Source organism: Simochromis diagramma, unplaced genomic scaffold, assembly GCF_900408965.1.
Source record: "Simochromis diagramma unplaced genomic scaffold, fSimDia1.1 OVJJ01000463.1, whole genome shotgun sequence".
NCBI lineage: Eukaryota > Metazoa > Chordata > Actinopteri > Cichliformes > Cichlidae > Simochromis > Simochromis diagramma.
In genome coordinates, this window is record NW_024386941.1 from 2,801,198 (window position 1) to 2,810,389 (window position 9,192).

Below are 9,192 nucleotides of genomic sequence, written 5' to 3' on the forward strand. Positions count from 1 at the left end.
ATTAGATTTGGACTGAGGTCAGTGCCTCAAACCTGCAGCAAGAACTATAGCTCGTAACAAACAACTGTATTTACATGGGAACTGCAAGTGGGCGGACAGCTCCAAAAAGACCTGCGCCAGATGAAAACAGTGCAGCCTCCAGATACAACTGTTATGAGTCACTAAAGAAGAGACCAGCAAATTTGCCCTTAATGCTTTTCCTTTTTTGTTTCTATTAATACCTTGTTGACTTATAATAATGGAAACTACCTTGGAGCTTTCAATTACCACAATAAAACCTGAGATCTTGCTCTGAGTGATAAGCCCTTGGAATACTCTAATGTGGAAAAAAGAAATCAAATGCAGCTTCAGCTAGACGGTGATGAAATGAAGGCTCAGTGCTGTTGTATTGCTGAAGGTGTAAGAGAGGCATCATGTTTTATTCAGTCTCCGTGCATGAACCTCACAGACTGTATCCCTTCAAGTGACCAGCAGCAGGCCCAGGAAGCTCTGTCTTTGGGCTCCATCCTTTGGTCAATATGCATAACTGCATCAGCACACAGGCTTGTTAAGGCTTTCCATAGCACTGAGTAGTCTTGGTGGGAAATAGCAATGAATATGATCTATTTCACAGTTACTACTTTTATGTATATTGTGTATTTATTGCAAGCTTTCTGAGGATAACATAGATTGAACAATATTGCTTTGAAATGAAATGTTTCTCAGAGTTCTATACAGCTATGCCCAGTTTTTCAAACAATCCAGCCTGACACATTAACTAACCGTTTTTGCACCCGGTGAACTGGCTGACAAGAAGTAATCTACAAACCATACAATATTGCGCCCGATTAGATCTCACACATCATTCCAAGGGACTTTTCATTTTCCAAATGAGTTATCCCGCCTGCACAAATGGTGTAGCCGCATGACATCAAGTGTTAAATAAGCTTTGGACCAAGGCTATCCATTCTACTTTGTGGCTAAACTGTAATGTCTACTCCACCATAAAAATCTTATTTTCTATGCAATTCAGGTAAATGATCTCCAGGGATATTCATGTGCCTGTTTAACTTTCTAAAAGGGTACTTTAAAGACATGCAGATGGCACCTTACAAAGATCAACTAGACCTTCTCAAGTGCATCCTGGCATGAGAACAGTTGACTCTAAAAAATGCATGAGAAATGTGATGGTAGGATGATGTGTGCTTTCCAGGGAAAACTGCAAGTGGAGGAGCATTTTGTATTTATTTTCTGCCTCTGATGTTAAAGGTACAATGTAATACATTGTAGATAAACACTGGAATCAAACTGCAATATTCAGTATCACCAATCTTACCTTAGACAGCAACAGAAAATATTTGCTTGCATACATCTTCTAGCAATCTCGTTCTGTTGTTACTCAATTACAGTAATTTAGGAATGACAGAAGCTTCCGCTTACGTGTTTTGATTCTTAAAGGTGCGTTGCCCCTTAGATTAGATCTTTCAGAATATTTCTATCCTTTGCTTTTTCAAAATAAGCACCTATATAAGTATCTGCACTGTTACCAAATTCACGAACTGACAGAATATCTAATTGTGATGTAACTGTTTAATATAACACTGTTTATTTCACTGTTCCACAGTCAGAACCACCGACTATTATTCTTTCTGCTAAAGAAACCCTCAGCACCAATCAAAATGTCAGCGAGTCGTTAGAGTGCAGTGAAAAACTCTTACTCATGTTTATAAACCCAGACAGAGCTGACAGATGAGCAGAGGAGTAACACTGATTGAATAGTGTTATATGTGTTCATTGTCAATGCGGTGGAGCGAGCATAATACCTGTTTTATAGAGGAATACATTTAATAGCAAAATGTAATTTTCTTCACAAATGCAGTTGATATTGTATCATTAATGTGTAATATGAAAAAAGAAAGAAACGCAAACACAGTGTAAAAGAGAATACACCCCAAATATACTGAAAATATTACAGTACAAAAGGAAATAAAGATAAAGCATCTTTGTTGCCAAATTTTGAGACTAGAAGTGAATTTGTGGATTATGTGTTCATCTATCATTTATATTTTTCATGGACAAACTGTAATGATATTCCTCTTTGCGACACTGCCTCTAACTATGATATAGTGTTTAATTCCCTGCAGATATCAGACTCACATGCATCAGCTGGAATTGATGTTACCAACTTATTAAGGTTTATTGTTGCCAAAGAAAATGCAGCTACAGAGCTTAACACACTTAACACACTTCTCTGTCTTTCTAAGAAGAAGCAGAGTGGTTTGGGTATTGTTTTTGTCACTGATTTAAACAGGGCTTGGACTTTTGGAACAAAAGGTGGCGTTTCTCTCGCTCCCAGTGGATGAATTTCCTCATTTCCCTTTGAGCTACATACCTTGGTTTGAAAAGAAGAAGCCAATATTACTTAGTGAACCTCAGTGGAAACCATTTTTAAGCAACCAAAACAGCAGACTGCAATGCATCTGGTACTGCATTACCGATTTCCAAGGTAAGTAGTTAAACTATCCCTTCCTTAGCATTATTGGCAGTGGACCTTTGGATCACATGAAGAGTACCTCCATGACTCAGTATCCCAAATGGCTGTACTTCTAGTTCCCTGACTTAGTCACACAATTTTGTATTTTGGTGATTTGTACAAAAGCCTGAAATGTTCTAAAATATTGTAATCTAAAACCTTGTAACCAGGAATTTGGATAGATGGATGGATGAGTGGATACTGATTGGTTGTTTTAACTTTATTTATATTCATACATGCATTGGAATAATTTGACTTATGATTTGCAAATACATGCACAAGCACATACTAGTGCATGTTTTTGCTCTTTTGTACTAGCACATACAACAGAGCTCTGTGCACTAATCTAACATTAGACATCAATAGAAAAAAAGTTGAATACATCATTAAGCACTGGTATGTTTGTCTCTCAATAAAGTTAATTATTTAGTGACAAAAGCTTCCACTCATGTTCTTTGTTTAATGTCCCTTCTATATTCTAAATATAGATAGATTACACTTTTAAATTGCTTGCTAACACTGTATTAATTCAAGTGCATGCGTTGAGATGTGTTAAATTTCACCTTAAAGACACACATCTGTGCGCATGCACTATGACTCCAAACCGAGATCAAATTTCACTCAACATCTGCAAAACAATCCCAGAAGGGTTGAAATGTGCATTAGCCTGGGGAAATCTGTTGGAATGGCTCACCTCACTAGTTTTAGTTCTGTCCTAAAGTTTCAGTGTGTTGTTTTGTATCAACAGCTGAGATGTACACATCACCTCTCTAACAAAGCAACCTGTTCCTCTTAAATCCCACTGTATTTCCCCCTAGTAAAAACCATAAATCATCCTTGGTTCGTTATGACAGTTCCGGCCACGCTCCACCACTTTACTTTGGGAAAACATTACAGTTACATGTCCAGATATCCCGAATCCTAAAATTGCTATTTGGATTTAGTTTTTCCTCTGTGCCTCAGTTGATGCAATCATGAGTTTAATCATAGTTGGTTGGTTGGTTGGTTGGAAGCATGAGGGAATGTGTATGCCCAAGTGAATCTAATTTTGTTTTAAAACTCAAAAGATAAGAGTTGCATTCAAAACACAAACCATGATGGTTCTTAGTTAGTGTATGTCTTGTCCAACATTATATTACAATGTCAATTCTACCATTTAAAAATATATACTCTGCCTATTTTACAGTCAATAATGAATTAGGCCTGGCAGTTTAAAAGTCGAACGTGTGATATACGCTAATGAGCCACAATATTAAAACCACCCCTGTATACCGTCAAAACATCTCCGACCTGTTTGTGTATAGATATGTGACTTCAAATGATGTCTTGTGGTGTGTGACAGACAGCATTATTCAAAAGGCAACTTCTGTGGATTGTGGGGATATCACACTTGTTACAGCAGTCTTTGAATGCCCATGATCTGCAGGATCTGGAGAGTTCGATCGCTGCCTTGAGCTCTTTGTCGTGTTCCAGTTTTGTAGTGTGATGGGACGTGTTGCTAGTTGAGGAAGCAAGTATTCTGGAGGGACATAAAGCAGTGTGCTTGGACTACAACAACTTTCAGGTAGCTGTTCCATTTCAAAGTACATTCATATAAGTGTCAGGCCCCAAGATTGTTACAGCACACTACAACAAGGTGATCAATGTTCACTTCATCAGTTTGGGGTTTTAATGTTTTTACTAACCCATTTATAAATGACATCTCATACAAGAATGACTTGGATGGTAAATGTAATGCATATCAGCCTGATGGAAGCAGTGCAGTGACAGTTCCAAATATATTCATTTGCATAGTGGAAATGATGTTAACAAGAACCTGGCTAACTAATGCATATGTTTAAGGATTAAAATTGGCATTTAAAATTACTATTGTGTGCCATTTTTGTCAAGTTGCAGCAAATACAGTAAAGATCTGTCTGCATCACACGTCAGTCAGAGAATAAATATATGTCCACGAGTCCATTGACATTTGCCTATGAAATACAGCATTGCAATATTTAAATCTAAACATGCAAATGGTTTCTTGTCTTATAATCACCCTGATGGTAGAGAGACACAGTCTATGGTTGCTTTTCAAGGCGAGGAGTCACATCATATAGTCGCACAATCACACAAAGAGCCATCAGGGTCATACTATTTTATCCATTTCCTTATCCATCCACATTCTTAACAGCTTATCCAACTTGCTTTGCAAGAATGCTTAAGCTTATCCTAGCTGTCAGTGGCCATGACGCAGGTTACAATCTGGTCAAGTTGACACTTTATCCACATCTTCAGCATATTTAGAAATCACCATTTAATCTAACACACAAGTCTTTGGATTCATCAGTTTGGGGTTTGAAAGTTTTGAAACTAGAGCACTCTGAGTAGCCTCTTTGAATAGAAAAACCAAACCACAACATCAATATGAGCTGGTAATAAATTATAATGAGCTTGAATATGGATTCCCCAACATGCAGCACGTTTCACACGTTGTGGGAGACATCAGTGGCGCCTGACAGTGTTTCCACATTGAGCCTGGCTGAAACATGAGGCAAACAGAAGGAATTTCCACATCGGAGCATGTTTATTGGAGCTTGTTTACAAATTCACAAAAGGTCATAGAGTACACAAAGAAGAGTGGATAACTTGATTGAGAACATGGACAACCCATTACAATGTTCAACAAAAGGGCTTTAAGCTGTGAAGTGTTTTCATATTGGTGTTCAGCATTTTGTGCAATTTACAAATTAAAAAAAATGACAAAGGTGGTGGCTAAATTGGGTAGCCATCCATTTTTAGCTTTGAATTAAGCATACAGGATTCAAAAATAATGGATAATATTTTCCCTGCAATTCTGAGACAAGACGATGTAGTACTTATTGAGCTGCAGCACAGACAATGTTAGCAAAGATTTCCCATAAAAGGCGTACATTGTTTATTTACCTAACCCGTGGTACCACTGCATTTATTCCCTAACTCTCCGCAGAGCAGATTATTTTGTTTTAATCCAGCTCAGAATGCCCCTGCACAGCACGCAACAGTCCTTCGTCATCATAACAGGCCAGGTATCGACACAGAGGCCCCTGTTTACCTCCATAGGGCAGAAGGATTATGAGCACAAGCTTTGATGTCAGATTTACAGACAGTAGTGGAGCAAAGCTAAAGCCTCTCACAGTTATTAGGTTATCCAAGTCAATTTCTCTACCAGACATTAAAAATGAAAGAAGCAGAAGAAAAGAAACGTTTTTTACAAAATTTTAATCATCTGTATTTAGCTGCTCAGCTAAACTCAGTGGATATCTTGTAAAAAACAAAATCTCACTGGTGGTGGAAATTTCCATTTTACTAACAATTAATGAGCATTCGCTTTAATTCCCTGTTAGCGCACCAGTTAATGCTGCTCCATTATTTATTCTCTGCTTTTACAGTCAGATTTAATCTGTTGTCCTTGCAACTGCTCAGAAGAAATACAAAGAATGCACTCACTGCTGTTTATGTGTGGATTTTACCGCAGTGCTGCCACTGTTGGTCAATGCTTTTAGATTATCTGGCAATTTCCCTGTTGGTCTATGCCAAAGACACCACCATCCTCTGTCTGTTAATACTGTCAATGTGTTTCTCTATTGACATAATCAGGCTAAGTGGTGCTGATGCAATGACATTTGTGGTAATAGGAGACCGATAATCCGCACACAATTGCCTTTCTGCTTTTGCACTATAAGGGAGACCATGGGGAACACACCATGGGTCTGCAGAAAATCTACTTCTTACTGAGTGACCGTGGACATGATAGCCCAGCCCTTACTCTTTAACTTGTATTACCCTGTGGAAAATGGGAGTCCTGCAGGATCAAGCTATGTGTGCTGACTTGGTGGAAGGAGAGCAGGAGGCCCAGCTGAAATAAAAGCAGCAAGAGCTCTCTCAAGTGGTTAAAAATGAAACTTCTCTCAGCTCAGCAATCAAGCCTTTATTTCTCACATATGTCTGTGAAGGTTCTCAGTCATTTTTTTATTTCTCACAGATTCCCCTCATCTAAGAAAGCAACCATTCTGCCTAAAGGATTTAACTTCAGAAAAAAATGCAGAAGTATAACAGACACTTAAATCCAGAGCCCCAACTGTAAGTATTTGAATGATTGCTTTTGTTTCTTTCTTTCTTCGGGGTATGTGCTACAGCCATTCTAACTGAATTAAAATGATAGATATTAAGTACCAAATCTAACCTTTAATTTAAGCATATTTAAATCAACATTCAAAGAAGTGGGAGACAGATCGTTTTGTCCAAAATGTGGAAAAACCATTATATAATCTGCACACTCTTTGCAGCCAATGCCCTAAATGTTTAAAGCATAAACAGTACATGCTTAAAATTTTTCTCCCAGTCACAGCAGCCACTTTAATCAATGACATGCCACCTCTTTACCCTAAAACAATCTTTGGTCACTTTAAAAACAGGGAAAAAAAAAACCTCCCTAATAATATAATGTTATCAGAGAGTTTCTGGAATCTGTGCACATCCAAAGCTCTTATATACTTCTGTGTGCATCCCATTTCCTTGATCAGCAGTGAATTGAAAATGCTAGTGTGCCAGTTCTACTGGCAGCTTTTAAGCTCAAGCTATCGTGAGATATTCTTGCTTTAGATTTTATCTCATCAGTCTACAGCACTTTGTTCCAGAACTCTAATTCTGTATTTTTTGGTATTTTTTAAATAAACCTTAGCCTGACCTTTCTGTTGTGAGGTCTCCCAGAGGTAGTCTGCCTCTGTGGCTCAGGTCATGAGGTCTTTTCTTGATCACTAATAAATAGGCAAATACGCCTACATCATGTAGAGCCAACAGTAGCCATTGCCTTGCAGCCACAATATTTCACAACATGCACGATTTTATACATTTCATTTCATTTTTAATACATTAGCTAAAGGGTAAACCTTGTGGATATTCTTTGAATAGAAGCATGCAGCAAAATCCTATACTCCTAGTTGATAATAAATATGTCAGCATAATGCAGCACAACAAGAATATCAGAAAGAAGTGTTTAGCTACAGACCTCAACTCTGAATGCCACAGGATCTGTGTGCCAATTGAAACAGCCACATCATTTGAGTAAAGTAAGATTCACAAAGCTAAAAATGAACCAAAAATGCAGTTCATAATAACCGAGGACCCCCTATCAAGACAAACATTGTGTTTCAACTACTACAGTTCAATGTCAGATCTGCCTTATCCTTTTAAAGGTACCAGAAACTCATACCTCCACAATCTCCCTCTTGTTCCAGATCACTGCTGTCAGTAATTGGAAACCACTGGAAAAGGCTTTGAGCTGGAACCATTTTCATCTCTGGGACTCACTTACAGATATTTGTGGAGATACTTGCAGTTACTTTCTAAGCCAATGAGAACCTTGACAAGCCACAGTGTTTCCATGTTTGATCATCTGGGTATTCCCTGCTGCTGTTATCACCCATTTGTAACACAACGGCACCTCTATTTGAAGCTATTACTTTCAGTCTCCCTATACCCGAGTCTGCTCAGTGCTCTTCATTTCACCAATGACAGTAGCAGTGACATTCTTTTGATACTGTAATCGTTTTCCTGCAGGATGGGTATAACCGTTGGTGAACAAGGATGTGCACTACATATTTTTTTCCACTTTTAAGAGCTGAGTGTCCCTGATCTGATTTTAGACTAAATGAAAAATGTCCGCTTGGTTATCACCTTTTTTATTTTGCTTTTATTCTGGCTTAATAGCCTGCCCATAGTGATCACAGGTTGTTTAGATGTCACAGGTAAATTACTCATTTACAGGAATTTAGATAGAAAAACAGAGACATCAACTCTGAGACATTTCCAAAGTTAAATTCAAAATCAAAGAGCATACAACTGGCATTGAGAGTATTTGTAACTGAATCAATCATTTGGTGGTAGCCCTAACCTTAGATTTTGTCTTTTAAAAAAAGGTGAATAGTTTGTGATGTGCCAGTTAACTATTTTCTTTGTTCCTTTTGCGAAGAACTGAGAAAACAGGTGTGACATTCAGCACTCTTTAAGGCTGTAGTACAATTTTATGAACACGCTACAAACTAGAGTTCACTCTTATCAGCTGTGCATCTCAAACTGTGGTGAATTCCAGTTTCACTTCAGCAGTAAGTTCAACTACACCACTCAGTGCTCCTGTCTAGCAGATGTACTGGAGCAGCACAGAGAACTAGATGAATCTAACCACAGAGCTGTAAGTCAAAATAGCAATAAAAGATCAAGATCAAGTTAGTTTTATGTGTTCAAAGCTTATTCATGTTTATCAATAACAGATACAGTTTGGCTTTAATTTGTCTGTACATTTTTTGAATTAGCTAAGTTTCAACAAAGGGGTTTGATCATAGCTGATGAAGCTTCAGTATCCTCTTTGCAACTTTGTATTTGTAAGACTGACTATAACAGTTAACATATCACTTCATGACACCTCTTTAAGATAATTACTGTTATCAGCCCTGATAAATCCACTGAATCTATTGGGAGAGTGGGTAAATGGCCATGACTTTAGACCAATATGACAGTCAAAAACAGAACTGAGCATGCAAAATAAAGTTTACATTGCACATTTTAAACAACTGCACCACTTTTCTACCCTCCCCTCGCTGAACATTTCTATTTCTGCAGAGTGCGCTAATATCTCCCACACAGCAGCTCCATTGAGCATG

The 9,192-nt window shown here is 38.0% G+C and overlaps 1 long non-coding RNA gene across 1 annotated transcript; it reads left to right on the plus strand.

Moving 5' to 3' along the window:
- The first annotated feature begins 1,947 nt into the window (after positions 1-1,947).
- On the plus strand, positions 1,948-8,442 carry LOC120737222. Its single transcript, XR_005696702.1, has 3 exons — positions 1,948-2,485; positions 6,516-6,613; positions 7,771-8,442. It is a non-coding gene; the product is annotated as an uncharacterized LOC120737222 (long non-coding RNA).
- The last annotated feature ends 750 nt before the right edge of the window (positions 8,443-9,192 follow it).